General features: G+C 35.8%; 1 pseudogene; it reads right to left on the bottom strand.

Annotated features, from left to right (window-relative positions):
- Positions 1 to 11,350: 11,350 nt before the first annotated feature.
- LOC122106093 lies at positions 11,351 to 12,477 on the bottom strand (annotated as a pseudogene).
- Between the last annotated feature and the right edge of the window lie 11,274 nt (positions 12,478 to 23,751).

Genomic DNA, 23,751 nt, shown 5'->3' with positions numbered 1-23,751 from the left:
TTAAGTACTTATACAAAGAAATTGCCACTCACCAAATCAATTTATGAATTCAGAGCATCTTGATCAACATCACTATTTCATTGTTCTCCCTACCCCTCCTAACCCAACTTCTCCCCTCAATTTTCTTAATTTTGTAGGACATGCATTGAATTTTATAACTATATTCTCTCCCTTTCTTCTCTTCACTTGTCTATCCCTCTCAACTCTTTCAAACACTTTATTTGAATAAAATAGGCTAAAATGTGCTCTCATAGAGCTTACATGAAACAGGAGACAAAATAAAAAAGAGCACCATGTGCTATATCAATTGGGAATAAGTGCTTAGAGAAACAAATAAGTTAAGAGAAGAGCTTGGAAAATGACAGGATGCAGTGGCTGACCTCTTCGTTTATCTTGTATGCTTCTGTGAGGTTAGAAGCATGGTAGGAAGAGACACAGTGGGTACATGAAGTGAAAGTTTGGGGCAGAGGGAAAACATATTCTGCACATTTAAGGACCAGCTCAAAAGCCAAGAAGCAACATGAGAGTTGGCAAAATACATAAAATAATGTATATAATATGTCAAATGGAAATAAGAGTACTTTATATGTATGTACTTATATTTATGTACATAAAACATGATTAGAAGTATAGACCTACTTAGATATTGAGGGAAGTAATGACAGGGAAAAAATCTGATGGAGGATAACTAGTACTGAAATGCATTGCATCTGTGTTTGAATATGGTATAAGAAATCTCACTGAAAGCTGTTAAACAATAGGGACAGGGAGGAGACAGGGAAAGAGTGAGCAATTAAGGGATTATTCTGAGTAAAATGTAATACATGTAAATGTAACATACCATGGTGAAAGCCCTTAGTGCAATGAATATAAACTAAAAAAACAAAGACCACATGGTAAAATAGATCCTTAGGATGTGGGGACCACCAGGAAGAGGGAAGATGAACATGGTCAAAGTACTTTGCATACATGTATAAAAATAAAACAATAAAACCAGCTCAAATTGTCTGAGGAAGGAAGAAGAGGATAAAGGAGAATGATAGAGGAGTTGAACTGATGATAGAATACATTGTATGAAATTATAGAATATCACAACAAACCCTCCTTGAATAACTAATATATGATAATAAATTCTTAAAAATTCTTTTTCTGTATATTCCTTTCTCTAGGAAACTCATCCCCACATACTACCAATTCATTACTCTTAGGACAGGCCATCTTCAATACACCGGTGAATATAAAAAAGCCAACTTATAAAGAAAGTCAACTTGTAAAAAATTGAAAGTTGATGTCACATTTTAGGCTTACAATCTGACACTTGGCATGAGAAGAGCATGGGCAAATATTTGTCACATGAGATAGAGTAGTTCATCAACTATGCTGTTAAAGTCAACAGACATCTCTAAATCACTTCTCTGACAGAGTAGACCTGGCCTTTCTTCACAAAGCCATTGTTTTGTTTGTGATGTTTCATTTGTCAAGAATCATCTTCATGTTAAGGATTTAAAACCCTACGTTAGTCAGTTCTAGTCTCTGCTGTCAATCTCTTTATCTTTATTGCTACACTTCATAATTATTCCTATCTCCCTAATAGTCTGAGAAGCTTACAATGTGCATATGGATCAATTATCTTTTTTAACTATTTTCATTATCATCATTCATATTTTTTGGTGCTTACAAAAATGTCTGTTGGCACTCTGAAGAAAAAGAGTAAGGAAAGAGGCAAAAATGAAGGGAGGAAGGAGAAAAGAGGGGAGGCAGAAAGACTATATCTTTCTGGCATGCTTTTCATTTTTAATGTTTTTTAAAAATCTGTATGTTTCTGTTTGAGACAGGATCTCACAATATAACACAGATGGACAGCGAACTTGCTATCATTTTGCTTCAATCTCAGATCAGGTAATGTTTACATTTTTTATAAAAGAGGAAACCGAAGCTCAGAGGTTGCTTTATTTGCTTGACTTATGTAGTGTATTCGATCCTGGAGAAACAGATTTAGGCATTTAGGTAAATCATTACCTTATGCCTATATTTTGCTGTTTGTAGCAATGCAATCTTTATTTTAAGCCTACAGCATTTTTGACATCAAATTGTGTGGATTCTAGATTATAGACTAGGTTGAAGCTCACAAGAAGGGAACCCTGATTGTGGTCTGAGTTGCAATCCATACTTAAGAGAAAAGACTGTGGCAGTAAGTATGCTCAGATGGCAAAATGGAAATGTCTCCAAAATGGTAGCCGACAATGTGAAAGTTTAATCACATAAGACAAATGGCAGGGTGTGTTTTGCTGTTGTTGTTGTTTCTGTTTTTGTTTATTTGTTTTTTTAAATACCAACTAAGCTCCTAACAGTTCCATATGGTAGCATTTATCCTGGTGAATTCGATGTAATCTTTGACAGTTTAAAGTCTGCCTAATATCTAGAAATCAATACGTTGCTACAGAACCAACTGCTCTGTCTTTCTCCCTGCTGGCATGCTAACATTCATAGCTGACTGAAAGCTAGTCAAGCATTTCTCCTCTGGTAATAGAGAAGGCAAGATACTGGTAGATAAGATGCTTTTGTGGAGAATGTATCTGTTACTTGAGCCAATAGTCACAAAAGGCCAAATCAACAGAGAATTGTCATTCAGCCCTAACAGCAGGGTCAGTAATTCTTCATTTCACTTAGCTGGCAATCCCACTGTAGTGAAAATGCTCCCCTGTAGTTATGAAAGAACAAGTTTGTGTTGAGAGCCATCAGAATCTTTTAATAACAAGGTGAGTTGGAATTTCTTTAAGGCCTACATTCTTAAGTGTTAAGCTTTTTGATGAACGTGATCAAATGTAATGAATGCTGCCTTCGTGTTGCTATTTTTTTTTTTTTTTTTTTGTCGGTCGTGGGGCTTGAACTCTGGGCCTGGGCGCTGTCCCTCAGCTCTTCAGCTCAAGGCGAGAGCTCTACCACTTGAGCTACAGCGCCACTTCCGGTTTTCTGGTGGTTTTTTTATTGGAGATAGGAGTCTCACGGTCTCTCATGCCCGGGCTGGCTTTGAACCGCGATCCTCAGATCTCAGCCTCCTGAGTAGCTAGGATTACAGGCGTGAGCCACCAGCGCCCGGCTATGTTGCTATTTTTATTTACTCTGTTTTATGAAAGTAGAAACAGAACTAGAAAGACTAAATTACTGGACTGAGGTCGCAGATAATGTCATTGACCACTGGGGACCCTGAGTTTCATCAGATTTATGGGCTATTCTAGAAGAGAGAAGATTATGTGTAATTAAAGGAAAAGTCAGTATGATGTAATGATTTAGAGAGTTTTTAAATGGAAAGTGACTGAGAGAGGAAGCAAATGATTCCTAGCCATGTAGAAATAAACTAATGTAAGAAGATGTAAGGATTCTCCATAAAATAGTAACTGTCTACTAAAAGGTGCATCATAAATTCAGTTAACTTTAGAGAGAAATCTCAGCTTTATAGGTACAAAGAAGACCTGGGCAATGACCTGGATCAGTTATCTCACATAGATCCAAAGACATTAATTGTTGGGGAATTTAACACACCACTATCCCCAATAGATAGATCAACTCAGCAAAAACTCAACAGAGAAACCGCAGATCCAAACAACTGCATAGAACAAGTAGATTTAGCAGACATCTACTGAATATTTCACCCAACAGCATCAGAATACACATTTTTCTCAGCAGCACATGGAACATTTTCCAAAATAGACCACATTTTAGGCCACAAAGCAAACTTGTCCAAATTCAGAAACACTGAAGTTATACCTTGCATTCTCTCAGACCACAAGGGAATAAAATTAGAACTCAACACCAAAAGCCACCAAAGAAAGTCCTGTAACACATGGAGGCTGAACAACACACTGTTGATTCACCAGTGGATCATGGAAGAGATTAGAAATGAAATTCAAATGTTTATGATATTCAACAAAAATGAACACACAAATTACTAGCTCATCTGGGACACAGCAAAGGCAGTACTCAGAGGCAAGTTTATAGCTCTGAGTTCCTACATCAACAAATTGGAGAGATCTGAAACCAACAATTTAATGAGACATCTGAACCTCCTTGAAAAAGAGCAGCAATCCAGTAGACAGAAAGAAATAATTAAAATTAAATCAGAATTAAATGAATTAGAATCCAAAAAAATCATAGAAAGAATCAACAAAACAAAGAGTTGTTTCTTTGAAAAAATTAACAAAATTGACAGACCCTTAGCAAATCTTATCAGAAAAAGAAGAGAACACACCCAAATTAATAAACTCAGAGATGAGAATGGAAACATCACCACGGAAACAACCAAGATTCAGAACAGCTATATCATTTTAGACATCTGTAATTTTATGTAAAAATGAAAAGCAGTAAAGCACAATAAGTAAACAGAATATGACACTCTTCTAAGAACTGAATTTTTCAAGAAAAATTGACCTTAGGGTATGAGTCAGTGAACCATAGGTGACAGGAAAAAAACAGGTAAAACAAGAACAATTACAAAAGCTTAGAGAAAAGAATGCCTGGAATACTTAACATATACACAGAGTGGGTAGGGGGAAGGAGGAAGGGACAGAGGCAAAGAGATATTCTGGGCAGGAGGTTTTGAAAAAGAATGAATAGATGAAGCTGGAAAGAATGCTTAGAAGATGAGCACTTAATCACACAGGGTCATGATAAATACTTCATTCTAAGCGTGTTGGAAAGCCATTAAAAAGCTCTCAGTTAATTTATGTTTTATAAAAATACCATTCTGATTGCAGTGTACAAACTAGATTAGGGTGCATTATAAAAGGGGCCATGAATAGAAGCTGAGGGAATATTTAAGTGTACTTGGTAAAAGCTTGGACACAAACCAACAGTGGAAGTAATGAAAATAGTCAGATTCTGTGTATATTTCTGTGGGAGACTCAACTAGAGGGAATTTGTAAAAATAATGAGTACAAAATATAGAGGATGGAGAAGTGAAGGGTGAAGACAAAGTTTTAGTCTACATAATGGGGCAAATTATATCATTACTGATTACAATGGGAAAGAAATTCTGTAGAAGAGACAGAGTGAGAGAGAGTTGGAGTATAAAATGCCTGACTAAGGTTTGAGATTATATTTAAGATTCCCACTTTGGCCAGCTGCAAGTGGCTCATACCCATAACCTTAGCTGAGAGGCTGAGATCTGAGAATAGTGTTTCAAGCCAGTCCCAGCAGGAAAGGCCAGTGACACTCTTACCTCCAATTAACCACCAAAAATATAAATAAAAGTCACAAGTCAAGTTGTAGAAGACTGCTAGGTTTGAACAAAAAACATCTCACAGATAGTACCCAATTCTTGGGTTCAAGCCCCAGAACTGCCCCACTCCCCAAAGACATCATTTTGTTTACAACAAAAGCAGCATCTCAAGTCTGCAGGAAAAGTTAATTATTAACTCAATGTTTTGGAAGCAAATGGAGAGCCAGATGGCAAAACCAAAGTCTTTTATGGATCTTCTGCTAGGATAAATTGCAAATGAGTCAGAGTTGTAACGGCAAATGAAACCATAAAAGTGTGACAAAAATTATTGGAAAAATTCTGTTATTAGCTTAATTTAGACACACTCTGACTATGACACAATATTAATTTTAAGCCTCCATCAATGTCAAAAAAATCTCAACATTAGCTGATGTAGGATGTAGTTTTGATTTCTTAGTCCATGCTCTCTGAGGGTTCAACAGAGGAGCTGATTCTTGTCTCGGGAGAATGTAGATACAGAACTTCATATTCATATCTCTATAGTATTTTTCTGCTTTAGCAATGGGATTATCAAGTCCTGGTTTCCATTTTATTCTTCAGTCCAGGAATACTATGGCAAAGTCCAGGTTTCTATTCCCTTTGGGGGATTTGTTACAAATCCTGACTATCAAATTTCCTAGGGTAATGTGTGATGAACAGACGAAGGAAGTCAACGTACTTTCCTTCACTCTAGTACCTCATCCTACAGCTCTTGACTATGTCACTTTGTGATATCATACACTGCTTTTTATTTCTACTACATTTTTAACTATAAAATATTCTCAGGAGAATTTGTAAGGTACCAGTTATTCCATCGTGGATGAACATCCCTTCTCTTAGTAATTAATTGATCATAAAAAGTATCAGAAAGACCTTAGATAATTTCAGTAGCACAATTTATAAGCTCAACCTGAAAGGCACAGCTGGAGAATAAATGTTTATTTTAAACTGTCTTGGAAAATCTGCAAAAATGTATCATGTGTCAGGATGTAAAATGAATCCCAAGAAATTTCATGGGTTTGTTTTCATAAAGACTACAAGCAATTGAATATTATATTTAAGTTGCAAATGAATGTAAAGTTCATTTGAAAATTCAGAAAATGACTCAAAGGGAAAATTATCATAGAAGCAAAATCAACTTCAAATTAATTGTGAAAACATTATGCATCAAAATTTGCATAATGAAGTTGAGGAATTATTTAGCAGATTTATTAGTTAAAAGCTTTATAGTTAAAAAAAAAAAAGAACATTTGCTGGTGACAGTGGTTTTCATTTAATAGTTCAATTACTCAGAAGTCAGAGATTGGGAAAAGTGTTTCAACAAATAAGCCAAATGAGATATAGTTCAGACCTGTAATCCCAGTGCCAAGGAAGGCATCAGTAGGAGGATTTTGTTCCAAGGTCAGGCTGGGGAAAAACATGAGACCCTATCTGAAAAATAACAAAGGTTTAGAGGAACTACTGATTGGAAAGCATTCTTTTACCAAGTTCCAGCTCCTTAGTTCAAATGACAGATAAATTGCTAATAAAAAAAATGTTTAACATCCAATTTCAGACAAAAAGAGAAATAGATAAAGAAAAAGAACAAGTAAAGAAATCATAAAGATAGGAACAGAAATTAACTGAAAATAAAAATTGTATGATAAAGAAAATCATAAAATCAAACAGTTAATATTTTTATAAAGATTAATAGTGCAAACTTGTTAGTGATTAATTTCCAGAGGACGTATAATCAAATGATACTTAGAAAAAAGTGTATGCAAAACAACCACATTAGGGATTTAAAGATGAGAAACATTATAAATTGCACAACATTTGAGAACATATGTAAAATAACTTTTAAAAAATATAAGATATGGTAAATGACTGACTCATGAAGAAGTTAGAATCACTAGCAAAATTAAATCAGTCTCAGGTAACTTCTAATGGTGAACTTTGTTGAACATAGAAGGGCTAGACTTGCCTCTCTACCTATGTGGAATTTTTCTGGAATTCATAAAAATAGGGAATATATTTTTCATTATATTTTGTGACAGTGCTATAACAAATTTGATACCAATAACACAAAAAATACAATAATTGCAAGTAAATCTCACACATGGAAAAGAAACTAAAAATGCCAAAAAATACTTACAAAATGAACTTCACAGATGAAAAAGATGAACACATCAAAATTAGTTCATTTTATTTCAGAGGTTCTAAGTGATATAACACTTTCAGTATATTTTATTCTGTACTAAGGGAAAATGCATGAGTTATGGGTGTCTGTTATGTGCAGAAAAGTATTTGGTAGAAAGTTCATCCTTTTTTGCTGATGAGCTGTTTGAGTAAACTAAACATTTTAAAATGTGTTTTTATTTGAAGAATGACATTTACAAAAATGGTTCTACAATGTTCTATTTTAAGGTGAGCCATTAAAAATATTGTTTATTGGTGATGTTGTAGGTATTGTTTGTTTTTGTTTTTGTTGTTTTTTAGTCTTTTGTGGAGGCAAAAGAGGCACAGGAAATGGATGGAGGAAGGGTGAATGAATGCAGTCATGAGATTCAATATACACTAAGTAAAAAAAGTAAAAAATTCTGTTTTAAATCTGAAAAATATACAAATACCTATACCTGCTATCACTCTTAAAACTCCACCTTGTCCTGAAAAATCCTAACCAGTGCACAAAATTAGAAAAATACAACATAGAAGTATCAGAAAGGGAAAATAACCAAAGTTTTGTTCAATTCATAGACAAACTCAAAAGAATGCAAATTATTCAAGTAATAAAAATACCAGATCAATAAAAAATTCAATGGCCTTTTTATTTGCTATCCATAGATAAAATGCAGTAAAAATAAGATGTCATTTGATACAACATAAAAAATGGTGAGCTTCTTAAGAATCAATCCAACAGAGGTCTTTATTAGTTATCCAGTATTGCTCAGAAAGTGCCACAAAATACTTTGAAAACAATACAAGAGGGGGAAATATAGTCAAGAGTCCCATGTATAACTTACAAAATTAAGAAGTAGAGGATGAGTGAGAACATTGAAAGGGGTTACATCAATCAATATCTACTGTATTCATGAATGATTTTGTTAAATGGTTAAAAAGAGAGAGAAATAGATACTCTATTCATATCAGATGCTGGAAGTTGGAAGTTAAGTGCTGGAAACCATGCTCGTTATTAAATTTTTGTTGAAGGACTCTTCAATTCGTCCATTCTGACAGCCCTGGGCATTCTTTGTCTTATGGCAGCTCAACTCTGACCACTGCATCTTCACAGTGTCATCTCTTTGTGTGTCTGTAACTCTTCCTTTGGGATACCAGTTATGCTACATTTAGGCCTGCTCTGAGTTTGACCCCATCTTAACATGATTTGATAAGCAAATAATCTTTTAAATAAGGTCATGTTCACAAATATTGGAATTTAAGACTTTAAAATCTGTTTTAAAGGGATACAATTCAAATCATAATAGTTATGCATGGACTTTATGTAGAAAATTATAATGATCTGTTGAAATGTAGGAAGATATTTCAACGTGGAGAAATATTCAATATATAATTCAATTTAAACCAAATTATTGGTTCAATGTAGTTCCAACTAATTGAGAATTTAATTTAATTTATTCTTCTTTTTTAAATTTTATTATCTTTAGGTAGTTATACAAAAGAGTTGCCATTTAACAAAGCAGTTTAGGAAAACAGTGGATCTTGATCAATAGAGTTTCTTCTTAGTGAAACTTAGTAGATTGTTTCCTAAGGTTTTGTGAAAGTATAAGAGGCCAAGAACCATCAGATCAGTACATTTCCAACACACACACACACACACACACACACACACACACACACACACACACCCTTAAAAGTGGGGGTCTACTCTAATACATGTCAGTATTAATGTCTTCTTTTTTAAATCTAGCATGACATAATTTGTACGATATGCTATTAGTTCTGTGCCATTAAGAAAGAAGGCGCTCTGGAACTCTGAACTGTGACACTATATCTTAATGAGAGTCTGTTTAATGTGTGAATTAATCACAACAGCTTCTCTTTGTTTTGAAATGTCTTTCCCTGTTTGAGATTAAGCCATCTCTCCTGCTTTTAAATGAATTGTTTTGTTGATGATAGGAAAGCTTTCGCATGCATCTTGTGACTTGTGACTCTCTTGATTTATTAGTATGTGGTATCATTTTATGTTGAAAAATTGAAATCATGGTCACTGTGTGATTCAACTTATATGAATTATCTACAGTAGTCTGACTTGTAGAAATAATTGACAAAAACAGAAAGGTAGTTGGGAGTTTAATGGCTGTAGAGATTCAGGTTTGCAAAATGGAAAAGTCCTAAGTATGTCAGGTATGCAACAATGTCTGTCTACTTAACACTACTAAATGGAACAGTTATAAATGATTTAAAGCATCACAAAGATGAAGATATGCAAACAACTGAGGGGTTCATTGACAAGTGAGTGGACAAGCATATGGCAATGGGGGAATTAGGGGTGATACTGAGAAGAATGATTTAGGTGGGGTCAGCACTCTGCTTGGACATGCTTTGAGTGAAGCACCAAAGGTTCATAAACCAAAATATGGTCTCTGGAATGACATTGTTGAGGCGATGGAACCTTTAAAATGTGAGGCCTGGCTGGGTATGGTGGCACACATACCTGTAACCCCAGAACTGGGGAGACTGAGGCAGAAGGATCATGATTTCAAGATTAGCTGAAGCTACAGTGAGACCTTGTCTCTAACTGAATAGATGGATGATAGATAGATAGATAGGCAGACAGACAGACAGATAGATAGCTATTTAGAGGTAGGACATTCTGGGATGTGACTAGGTCCCCTGAAATGGGGACTCTAGAGAACTAGCCCTAGTTAGTTATGGTAACTAACCTGAGAACAGATTATCATAAGAACATTTCTGGCTCCTGAGCTCCTCTCACGATATGATCACTTCTGTAAATACTGCTGCCAATACAATACTATTTACCCAAAGGCCCTTACCACACACCAGAAAGTTGACCAAGATTGTTCATCTTGGACTTTCAGCTCCCCAAATCTGAGCTGAATAAACCTATTTTCTTTACCTGTACCTTTCTGTGCTATCTTACAGAAAATAGAGATTGAACTGACATAAGCAAATCCCAAAAGAATGGAAAATATATTAATGACTGAAAAATCTCTTCCTGTCATTTTTGAAGTTGCTCTAATCACTGTTTTATTTTTCATTTCAATACTTTTAAAGATCCCATATTTTAGACAAAGAAATTTTCTCATAACATGTTAATTTCTCTGGAGACAACCATATAATCATTTAAAACAACATGTACATATATGAGATAGAAGTTTCTACAGCTTATAAAAGCCTCTTTGGGGTAATAAAAGTGATGTACTGACCATTCAAAATTTTAACTTTAAAATGAATGGTTTCCTTACCAAACATGGAGCTCTACACACGGAACTACCATTGGTGTAGGCAAAGAACTCAGGTCAAGTAAACCCCAAATATTACGCCTACCTTCAGTTACTGCAGGCAACTCTGGTCCCCTAGAAAGACCCTCAGCCCTCCAGCAACTTCTCAGATTGCTGCTTATTGTAAGCAGGGGTAAGCGGACAGTCTTCCTAAGATGACAGGAGGAGACAAACATTTGTGGAGTGTTTTTTGAGTACTTCTTGGGCATTTCACACCCACATCTTACTAATTCCAAGAAAACATGCCTCCAATTCCTTCCACTGCACCCTTCATTACAAAAAAGAAGGGAACTACTTCTTCCTAACTCATACTCGGTGTCTGGAACAACCAAATATTACACCAAACGACATGTAATAAATGCCATTTAATAGAGGTAAAAATAAGGAAAAAACAAAAATAACTGCTTTCATTTGACTTAAAGGAAAAAATGCACCAATGTGCTTTACTACATAATAAAATATCAGACAAGTGCACAGCATATTGCAAAACTTTAATACAACCTGGTTAAACACAATACTCAGATATTAAACGTTTCAAACATATAAAAATCATCTCCTGAAAGATCAATGGGCTTTCTATTGTAGCTTCTTGTAGTTACTTTTGCGTAACTTTATAAAAATTAACCCTCAATGTCTGACACTGATCTTGATGCTTGCTTGGAAGTTTGATGTAAGATAATAGCATCTTGACAGTCAGAGGCTTAGATTATTCCCGTTCCCATCTTCAGAATCCATCATCAGAGGACTGCTCATCATCTTCATCCTTTACTTCTCGGTATTTCCCCAAACACTTCCCTTCTGGATATAGTTCTGCATTTTAATATTCAGTCTTTCAGCTAGTATTTTTGTGCTGCGAGCTTCGCTTGCATCTCCTCATAATTCTGTTTCTGAAGCGCCAAGGACTCCTTTACGGAGAGCAGTTGTGTAGGCAAATGGTGAAGTGGTAGGAGTCTCGCTGCAGTGATGTCACCAAGATGCTGCTCTTCTGTGATGGCAACAGGTTAGTTTTAAATGTATGTGGCAGGGGCACTGGGTTCGGTGCTTGCATTTCTAGCATTCCATGTGATGAGGCTTCTTAGGAGTCCCACTGCAAAGGACTGTTGAATTCTCAGCACTCAGGTTTTCCTCTGAATTGTGTTCAACTTGATCTGCCAGCGTGATTCTTTTTAACCCGTCAATAAATAGGTTGTCAAGGCTGTAGGAAATGTCTTCTCAGTCTGAAGCACAGTGCTGGGAGAGATGCTCAATAGCTCCAGACAAGGAAGGTCCCTTCTCGGCTGCTGGAAGCTGGGCCCTTGCTCACTGAGTCCTCAGCCTCCAGAGTGTCTTCGTGGCCTGTGTGAGCAGGATGCAAAGTCCCTGCTTTCTGGAGGTTGTTTTAGATGACTTTTGATCCTAGCCACAGGGGAACAGCCAGGAACTGGTGATGGAGTATCAAGTCTCTGGACAGAATTCTGGGGCTTATCTCCACCCACATGAACTCCTGAAATTGCTTTTTGCCTTAGCTTATAGTCGAAACGAATAGGATGAAACAGTTCACTTTTTCCTCTAACCTCTTCACGTTCTGCAATAGCAGCTTTCAGTTTGTCAACGGTGCCAAAAGATCCTTTTCCCTTTGTCGGGCAATCTGCAAATGCATTTTCTGTTCCTTGGTAAAAGTCTCTCCTGGCGCCTCAGCATCTCCCGCTACTCAGTCAAACTCCGGGGCTCCAAGTCCTAGGGAGCTGGGGGCTCGAAGCCGAGGGGCAGCGAGGGCATCCTGCGGGACCTGAGGTTGGCAAAGGCGGAGGCAACTCAGGCCACGGGTGAAAGTCACCATTTCCCCCCCCCCCCCCCCCAAGAACAGAAGAGGTTATTTTTTTTAAGAAAGATGGTTGTTTTAAATTTTGGGATTTCTGGTTTGGGAGGAAAAATGGACATATGGTATCATGTTTGGATGCTGATAGAAATGATCTAGAGGAAAAAGTCAAAGTGGTTAATGTAGCAGAGTTTGTGTATAATTTGAAGGAGCAAAGTGATATTTCACTTCCTCTGTTATTTTAATACTTTCCTGAAAGCAAAGCAGCCAAAGCTCAGGAAAGTAGGACTGAAGCTAGCGTATGTTACACAATTGCACTAAGTTGTGAATCTCCAGGTGGAGAATGATGGGGTGAGTACCAACTATTCCTACCTTCTCTGATTGAGAAGGCCTCCTACAATGTGCTGTAGTAAAGTTCAAGGCAGGATGGAAAATGATCTAAAAATAAAATGATATAGGCAACAGAACTTGGGAGAAAATATGAAAGTGACCTTTAAATACGTGCCATTCAAAGAAGGAGTGTTTATTTTATCAACACATTCTTCAGAAGAGAAGTAGGATTAAGAGAAAATCTTAACTGGGCATTAATAACTGGGCCTGTAATCCTAACTACTCAGAGGCTGAGATCTGAGGATTGTGGTTCAAAGCCAGCTCTGGCAGAAAGGCCCTCCTGAGACTCTTATCTCCAATTAACCACTCAAAAACCTGCAATGGTGGGTACTGTGGCTCAAGTGGTAGAGCCCTGAGGTCAAGCCCCACAACGGACAAAAAAAGAATAAAAAGAAAAACCCACCATGAGTAGGTAGTTTTTGGTCAATTTTTCAAAAATGTAACCACATGTTTTGTACATATATAACATTTTAATAATTAAAGCTTTTAGGATTTACATAACTTAAAACCTATAATAATTAGAAATGTAAAAATATGGTCTAAGCACTTTTTCCATTGGAATGTTTGTTTCTTTTTGCTATTTTTTCTCTTTTTATATTCTGGATGCATTCCTCTAGCAAACAGGTGATTTACAATATTTTTCCCTGGTCTCTTGTTTCTCATTTTATTCACTTACAGTTTATAATCTATCTTTTCTGCTTTTGATCATTTTAATTTTATTGTTTTTCTTATTGATTCTCATTTTCTTTAAAACAAACTTTCAGTATTTTTATTCTATTTTACCTTCACTTTCTATGTAAATATTTTCTGTTGCATTTTTTTACTTGCATTCATTTTTGTTTCCATTACATTTATTGTGTTTCTACTTCTTCTTACTTGAGATACTGGCTCATAGCACTGCTGTGTCTGAGCACTCCTCCATTCTAATCCACACAGTTAAACGGTATATTCTTTTGTAGGCATAGATTTGGCACATCCCACAGACTTTTTTTTTTTTTTTGCCAATCCTGGGGATTGAAATCTGGACCTAGGCACTGTCCTTGAGATTCTTTTGCTCAAGGCTAGCACCCTACCACAAGCAATATTGCCTCTTCTGGCTTTTTTTTCTGAGTTTACTGAAAATAAGAATCTCACAGACTTTCTTGCCTGGGCTGGCTTCAAACCGTGATCCTCTGATCTCAGTCTCTGGAATACAAGCCACCCATGCCCAGCCCCACAGATTTTATATGTTATAGTTTTGTAATTATTTACCTAAACATTTTCTAATTTTCACTACATTTCTTTTTGAGGCATGATTTATGGAAAAGTACATTTCTTGATTTCCTAAAACATGGGAAATTCATAATTAACTTCTCATTACTGATTGCTGAATAAATTATATAACTGCATGTCTTTAATGTTTCTAAAATATTTGAAGGAATATGTATATACCCTACATGTGGCCTTATTTATTAAATCATCCTTGTACACTTGAGATTAATATATATTTTGAGGACATACTTTATATGCCACAATTAATGTTAACTGATTTATTCAACACTTATTCATAGCACATAAGCATATGAAAAGATGAGGGAACTTCAAATTAAAACTACTTATTCACTTAATTACATCACTTAAATATCAAAAATATTATGACACCAAATATTATTAATAATGGACAATTGCCCACATAATGGCTGGTGGTGAGTGCAGCATGAATTAGTTTGGAAAACAATTCCTTCCTTCCTTCCTTCCTTCCTTCCTTCGTTCCTCCCTTCCTTCCTCCCTCCCTTCCTCCCTTCCTTCCTTCCTTCCTTCCTTCCTTCTTTTTTTGAAAAATAAGAAAGGTAATAAGAGTTGGAGTCTTAGTTCAAGTGGTAGGGTACCTGCCTAGGTAATCTCTGAGCTCAAACTCTATTGCCATTGCAGAAGAAGAAGGAAGAAGAAGAGGAAGAAAAGGAGGAGGAGGGTTAATATCCTACAAAATCAATTTCCTACTAGTAAAAGTTTCAAAACTCCTCCCTAAAAGTTTACAACATAGTTCAGAATAAATATGTAGCATTTATAATGATGAATAAATTCCAGAGGAAAATAGCTATAAATTAATGATAAAAGAATAAAAGACAATGTATGCCCAAGATAGCAAAGAGAATATTGACTATTGTTTTCTTATACGAAGTAATTCAGGCTTTAAAAAAGGCCACAAGCACTGGAGGTGTGTGGCTTGCAGAACACTTGCTTCGACCCTGAAATCAAACTCCTGTAATGCCAAAAATAAATAAATAAATTTAACCTAGAAAAGCAAAGGCAAAAAAGACATTTTAACATGAAAATTGATAGTATTATTAGCATATATATGTATATATATATGAACTTTGGAAATGGTAAATATGTGGATAAATACAAACACCAACACAGGATTTGCATGTAAGTATGCAAACCCTAATCATAGAAAAGCTCCAATGGATGTGATACAATGAAGAGTCCAAGACAGTATTGTTAGAATTTAAGAGAGAGATTTTATTTAAAAAACACAAAAGAAAGCCAAATTTATGGAGGATGTCATCCTAAATGAGTTGACACCTAACAAGCAAAAGTCTGATATACAAAACAAAAATTATTGACAGAACACAAGTAGATAAACATAGTATGAGTTAATACTCATCACTCTGAATACCTGGGGGAGGAGCCCAGTGACTTGGAGCAGAGCCTCTTAGCTACAGTCTGGTTGTAGTCCCACTGCCCAGAGGTCAAGGCTGGCAGAGACACAAAGAATACACAATGAGGAATGGATAATCTCTTCAATAAACAAAGCTGGAAAAACTGGATATTCATATGCAAAAGCATGAAATTGAACCATTATACTATAAACAAATATTAACTTGAAAGGGATTAAAGTCTTAAAGATAACTTGAAAAACTTCTAAAATTATACAGGGAAAATGAATTTGGCAATGGTTTCTTGGATATGACATTGAAAAATCACAAGTGGCAAGAGCAAAAATAAACAAGTAGGACTATATCAAACTAAAGACTCTTGCACATAAACAGAATAATCAACAAAATTAAAGTGCAACCTATGGAAAGAAGAAAGTGTTTGTGAACCATAAATTTAACAAACAAGTAATCCCCAAAATATACAAATAACTCATATAACTCAATAGCAAAAACAAAACAACCCTCTAAACAACCAGATTAAAAAGTGGGTAAAGACCCTTAGTTATAAGGAAGATGAAAGTCAAAAGACAGTAAAATGGCACATCATCTATTTTAGAATGGGTTACTGTATATTTTTAAAAAGGAAAAAAAAAAATAAATGGTGTCAAAGTGAAGGGGAAAAAGGATTGGTACATCCACTATATGTAAAACAGTAAGAAGGTTTCTCCAAAAATGAAAAATAGGACTTCCTCTCTGTAGCAAAACCAGTTTGGGTATTTCTCCCAAGAACTGATGATCAATATGGCAAAGAGATACTTATAATTCTGTGTTCTTTGCAGCAATATTCATACATCATGCTAAGTGAAATAAGCCAGACACAGAGAGACTGATGTTTGATCTCACATACACAGAGTGCCTAAAAGAGTTCAAGTTACAAGAGTTAAGAATAGGATAGCAACTATCTGGTGAGGGGAGAAGAATAGACAGACATTGGTCACGGGGTAGAAACAATGTCAAGGTGAGTAAGTCTGCGAGCATAAATGCCTCCTACAAAACATATTTAATAAAACTATATTACCTACTTGAAACTTGCTGAGAGTGGATCTTAAATGATCTCATCAGAAAAAGCAAAGAGAGATCAGATAACTGCAAGTTGAAGACAGTATTCATTAGCTTGATCCTGGTAATCAGATAACAATCTATACAATATGAAATCATCATGTTGTACAGCTTAAATGCATACATAACTTTAGTGTTGTGGTACTGAGGCTATAACCCAAGGCCTTGTACATACTACATGTGTTCTACCACTGCGTTACACTTGAGCAACCTCTCCCAACTCTGTTCTATGTGGACTTCAGGCTTGTGAATCAGATAGGAAAACTATAGACTTACAGAGACATTTTAAACCAATTCTCATAATTGTATATCATACAACTTCTGTGAGTTAAAAGCAGTGCTGTGTTCCTGGCAATGTTTTTGGAAACAACTCCACTATCAAAGACACATGATTTGTAAATTCTTATATCCCTATTCAGGTAATAATATTTGATCAGTACAGAAAACAAATAGATGTGTCTTCCAGAATTACAGTGGATTGTCATAAATTTAATGAAGTAGCAATTCAAACTGCAGGTATTTCTTCATACTGTTTTAATTGCGAGAACATTTTCTGGATGCCGCTAAACAGCAGTGATCTGTCAGATGCTTTTTCCCTTCATATTCTTTTTATTTGTAAAGACTACTATATTGATATTCCTCTTAACTCCATTAAACGTTCACTTTCCTTTGACAAACGAGCAACATACATTCACTGTTCTACCACAGGACTATACCAACTCCCCAGTCTTATTCTAGATTGAGAGATACTTGAGAGATCTTTATTCCACAAGAAATCATACTTCTTCCTACCTATGTGTTATACAGACTGGGCATGTTAAGTAGGAACATAGGCTCCTCTAGACCAGAGGACAGCCAGCCATGACCAAAGTTCTCCTAATATTTGTTCTAATACTCATTGAAGCACAGCTACTTCTACATCTCCATATTATCTATGACTGCCTTCCTACTACAGTGAAAGAGCTGAGAAACCAACGAAGTGAGTTACAAGGCCCACAAAGTCTGATTTGTTTTCTGTTTAGACTTCAACAGAAAAAGTTTGCTGACCATTGCTTTAGACACATGAGAAGAATATTTGTCACACTGAGTGTGGGAAATTAATCCTTTCAAAATTCAAAGGACAAGGTAAGTTTACCTAAGGGTCAGACATCTTGAGGACTCTCTCAGGATCAAATATACATCATTTGTCTCTGGTGAAACTATCATTAGGATAAAGTCACAATGCTTTAGGGATTCTCTGGGTGTGGAGTAACATATACCTTGCTATGATAAATTATTTCAATCCTTTCACTCTGTAACCTGGAAACCTACCAGTGCCTAGTGGGCCTCAGAATAGAAGGAGGCTGTTATAAATGCCAAGAACAAGGTTTGGAATTATCCTATCTGGCTAGAAACCACAGCCAACTGATGTGCTTTCTAGAGGCCAAGGAATGTAGAATGGTCAGTGGAGGAATATAGTTATAAATCCCAACGAGAACACTGTGACTTGTCTGCCACATAGTTATTTGGGGCTTCTTTTAGACTCTAGAGGACTTGATAGTGCTTCAAATCTCAGTAGTGTATGGTGATGGTCTTTGGAGTCTTGTTGGGTCTTTAGGGGTTAATCGCAGAGAAGACCTTTAGTTTGGCACAAAGTCCTGCTATCATTGAGTCCTTTGGAGAAAAAGATTATAGCTTGTTAATAGGTGTTAGTCTTGGCCAAGGCTACTAAGTGATCATGTAATGTAAGTTGCTCATCTTTAACTGGGTGTCATTTCACATACTCTGCAGTGAAGGTAGAGATACATAGGAACTCAATCATCAAATGGAAGGGAAAGGGAAATAAAGCTTCAACAGATCTTGAAGGTACGAGTTAATTCTAGGAGGAAGTAGCTCAAATGCCTAAAGCCCTGTTACTGATACATTACCTCTCTCTCTTTCTCTCTCTTTCTCCCTGTCCATATTCAGTCTTAAGGAGGTCTACCTATCACTAAATCACTGAAGAAGATTAACACATAGAGGCCTAGTTTACAGATTTTTCTGCATTATGTTTATTTTTAAAAAAATCATCCTAAGCAGGAACCAGCTACAAAACTCAACCTCTTACCTGGGGCAAGTGTAAAGGACAACAATGAAAGGAAATCTGAGACAGACTTTTAAGGGACGTATGTAGATGGTTATTTATTTATAAGAAGAGATAGCCATAGGTACATGTCTCTGCTTAATCATGAGTGGGGAAGCCTTGGAATTCACACCACTGAAAGTTATTGTGCAAAATACCTCAATAAACATGATCCTTATTTCAGTTCTTATGGTTGTACCCAGAAGTGGGGTTATTAAGCCATACGGTATTTCCAATTTTATTTTCTTTGAGGAATATAGTGTTTTATATAAATGATCTACCAATTCACATTCCAACCCATTGTTTATGTTTTCTACATCTTTGCAAAGATTAAACTGTTGCTTTTTAAATTATTTATTTTTATTATCATTAAGTAGTTGCCATTTCAAAAAGCAGTTTATGAACTCAATAGATCTTGATCAATGTCACCCCTTTTTAACATTCTCATCCATCCCTCCCTACTCACCTACTCACCCCTTCCCTCACTCTTCTTCTTCTTTCTTTCTTTCTTTCCTTCTTTCTTTCTTTCATTTTTGTCGGTCGTGGGGCTTGAACTCTGGGCCTGGGCGCTGTCCCTCAGCTCTTCAGCTCAAGGCTAGTGCTCTACCACTTGAGCCACAGTGCCACTTCCGGTTTTCTAAGTGGTTTGTTGAAGATAAGAGTCTCATAGACTTTCCTGCCTAGGCTGCCTTTGAACCACAATCTTCAGATCTCAGCCTCCTGAGTAGCTAGGATTACAGGCATGAGCCACCGGCACCCGACCTCTCACTCATTAATTTTGCAGGATATACATTGGATTCCTGTCTGATTTTCTCCCCACTCCTTCTCCTCTTCATTTATCTATGATTTTCCCCTTGACTCTACCCCACCCCATTGAAGTACCTGCTTCCTGGTGTTTTATTTTGCCAAATATTTTTTGCTTTCTAAAGATTTGCACTATTTGTGATCTCTGTTGATTCAAAGTATGTTACTTAGTACAATAGTCAATCTAAAAGGTGTGAGATAATATCTCAGTATAGTATTGGTTTGTATCTCCTTGATGAGTAGTGGTATTTAGTAAATTTTATACAGTGCAGGTCATTTATATGTCTTTTTTTGGGAGAACTACCTATTTTTTTTAAATTGGACTTTATTGTGAAGGTGATGTACAGAGGTGTTACAGACGCATATGTATTGTAGTGAGTACATTTCTTGTCAAACTACCTATTTCTTTTGCCACGTAAAAATCAGGTTTATGGAGTTGTACAAGCCCCATTTATATTCTTGGTAGTGGACATTTGCAAACAACTTGTCCACATTTTGTTGGCTTTTCAGTTGCTGGGAAGGAGCATTTCCATTTGACTTAGAACCATTTGGCTATTTTCACATTGGCTGCCCACAGCTGTGGTATCAGATCCAAGAAATCCTTGTCAAGGCCAATGTCAAGAAGATTTTCCACTGTTTCTTTAGAAGTTTTACAGCTTGGAAGTTTATGAGTAAGTCCTTAATTCATTTTTAGTTGACTTGTACATGGCATAAACATCAGATATCATTCCTTTGCATCTAGTTTTTCTGATAATTTTTGAAGTAACTGTATTTTTTTTCAGTCTATACCATTAGCAACCTTGGTGAGAATCAGTTTTCCTTGCTTGTCTGAGTTTATTTCTGAGATCTTTATTTTATTTTATTGATCTATGTGTTATTTATAAGCCAGGACCTTTTAGTTGTTTGTATTATAGCTTTGTAATATATTTTTAAAAAACAAAAATTTGATACCATCAGCTTAGCTCTTCTTGTTCAAAATTTTTTTAGCTATTTGGAGTCTTTTGTGGTTCCATATAAATTTTAAAATTTTTTTTCTTATTTTTTAAGTGTCATTGAGGACTTCATTGTAGATTATTTTGAGTAGTATAAACATTTTAACATACTAAAATTCCAATCTATAACCCTGAGTGTCTTTCCTTTTGCCAATATTTTGTACTTTTCAGTGTATAAATCCTTTGCCTCCTTATTTTATTCTTAATTTTTTTGGGGGGGGGTCTGGTCATGGGGCCTGAACTCTGCCTGGGCACTGTCCCTCAGCTCTTCAGCTCAAGGCTAGCGCTCTACCACTTGAGCCACAGCACCACTTCCGGCTTTTTTTCTTTTTGCTTATGTGGTGCTGAGGAATCGAACCCAGGGCCTCGAGCATGCAAGGCAAGCGCTCTACCACTGAGCCACCCTCCCAGCCCTTATTCTTAATTTTTTTGCTATCATAAATGGCACTGCTTCCTCAAATTCCTTTTGTGATCATTAAGTATTACAAGTTACTCTTATATGTTGATTTTTGTACCCTATGTCTTTGATCAAAGTTTTTGTTAATGCCAGTAGGTTTTTAAAAATATTTTCAAGGTTTCTACATGAGATACTTTTTAAATTTTTTATTTTGGTTTCTTGGGCCCAATGATCATAAAAAGTTCATTATTTAATTTCTGTATGTTTGTGAAATTTTCCAATTTCCTTCTGTTGTGTATTTCTAATTATACTGTATTATTTTTATGAAATATACTTGGAATGATTTGTCTTATTGTGTGTATATGATTGTGTTCAATCATATTATGTATGTATGTGAGAGATAGAGAGAAAGAGAGAGAGAGAGAGAGAGAGAGAGACCTAGAAGGTGAGCTATTCTTGGAGAATGTTTTATATACTTTTGGATAAAATTTTTATAGTATGTCTGTTAGATCATTGTCTATAGTATTTTTTTAGTTTTGTTATTTTCTTTTTGAATTTCTGTCTGGATAATCTATTTATTATTATAAGTGGTGTATTAAAGTTTTTATTAGTGTATTGTCTTTATTAGAGTATTGTAGTTTTTCAACACAGACTTATCAAGTGTCTATGCATTTTGGATATATATATATATATATTTATCTATGTATGTAAGTATACACACATACACACATATATAGTTGTTGTGCCTTCTTACTGAGTTGACTCTTCATCATTATGTATTTTATAAATCACTGAATCATATACTCAATCCATTCAGCCACTCTTTAATCAATGGGTTTGATTCATTTACATTTAAATTAATTATGTTTAAGATGTGAACTTAGGCTGAACATTTGGGGGTGGTCCTTTAGTGGTCCACTTTCAAAAGATACAGAGGCTCATATTTCCTAATATGTGACTCTACTATTTGACTGATCACCTTCATTCTATGTCAAAGCCTTTATCGCAAATCAGTAAATGAGCTGCCCTGCATTTTTTGAGCCATTCTGCCAAATTAAGCAAACCAAGGGAGGCATAGTTGGAAATCCAATTCACAGCAAATCAATCCAATGTGGATGAGAACCTACTGCTGGCAGCTGGGGAAGTCCAGTAAGACTAAGCCATTACCCGGTGAGATTTAATGTTTTGTAGGTAGATAGTTTCATAATTTTTTCATAATTTAAAGGAGATAGAGCTAGGTGCCATTGGAGAATTGTGTGAGTATAAAGAAAGAAACCTTCCAGCGGCAACAGACATATGTAATCTTCTGTAGAAAGAAGGAACAAGTGACTTTTGCCTATAAATGAGCGTATTTCACCCCATGATGAAATACCTGTGCTCAACTGGACCCTTATGCCATGATATTCAGGAGAACAGTTTCAGGCTGTCTGTGGTCTGCAGCTCTCATGGTGGGAGCAGCTTTGTCTTGCTCTTCTGCACCTTACATATGAGCCTCATTTCCAACACAACAATAGATTCCAAACCCTGTCCTTCACCACACAGCCTACAGTTATTTCTAATTTAAAAAAAAACTAAAAGCCAGAACAGAATCTGACAAATAAATTGTTAATTCTCAGAGAATTTCTGGTATATATTTATTTCTGAATAATAGAAATAGTTAAGTTCATATAGGAAATTTAATACCCAGTAAAATTGCTTTGAAACTCAAGACTAGCAGTGGAAATTTTTTGAGATAAATTTAGTAAATAAAGATAGAAATCCTTGTTTCTATCTTTATTTACTAAATATACAGGTGGACCTGTTGCAACAATGAGAAGTACAAGTTGTCATGTCAAAAACGAACTTTACAACTTTGGTGCGGGGGGCGGGTGGGGGGGAGTTGGGGGGAGGCTGGGAAGGAATGTGAAGGGTAAACAAAGGAGGAGGCTGCAATGCTTGATAAGAAATGTATGCATTATCCTGCCCATGTAATTGTAACCCCTCTGTGCAGTATGTTCACAAAAAATAAAATAAAATAATATATATATATATATAAGATAGAAATCCTTGAGCCACTGGATCTCAGAGTAACAAGTGAAACTCTATTAAAGGCTAGAAAAGTCAGTCAAAACGTTGAAAGACACAAAGTATCTTGGACATGATAAGTTATACAGGACTGTAGATATTCATACAATGAGACCAAAGGATATTTTTAGGAGCAAATCACAAAAGCTCCATAACTATGTGCATATGTCATATAAAATGATGTTTATTGAATTGAACTCCAAGATAGTAACAAGAGGGATTTTTCCTTCGTTGTTGTTTTTGTTTTCTATTACTTTTGTCCTGTTTGTTCATTTATCTGTCTTTGGGAGGGTAAGAGGGGGGCACAGAAATGGTAGGACAAAGGGCGAATAAATGTAGCAGTGATACTCATTAGACACTATGCTGAAAATGAATGATATACCTTGTGGGGGAGGGCAATTGGAAGGGGAAAACTGGGAGAAAACAAGGGAAGAGGAGACACTGATCAAAAAGAAATATACTCATTACCTGACTTATTTAACTGTAACTCCTCTGTGTATCACCTTTACAATGCCAATAAAAATAAAATAAAAGATATTTTTTATAAAAAGGAGTGACTTGCTGTTAGAACTGGGATAAGCCCACAAAATATTTTGATCTGGTATCAGTTGGTCAGTAACAGGGAAATCCTTTTCAGCTAGAGCTGCTTTCTGAAAGCCTAGAATTGAGAACAATGCACGACTATTGATTATTTGTGGTTAATGAATATAAAATTTGATGTTCTTGGG

Source organism: Dipodomys spectabilis, unplaced genomic scaffold (genome assembly GCF_019054845.1).
Source record: "Dipodomys spectabilis isolate Male_0828 unplaced genomic scaffold, ASM1905484v1 ptg000036l, whole genome shotgun sequence".
In the NCBI taxonomy this organism is placed as follows: Eukaryota; Metazoa; Chordata; class Mammalia; order Rodentia; family Heteromyidae; genus Dipodomys; species Dipodomys spectabilis.
The sequence above is the reverse complement of the archived record's forward strand: the minus strand, read 5'-3'. Positions and strand labels throughout refer to the sequence as shown.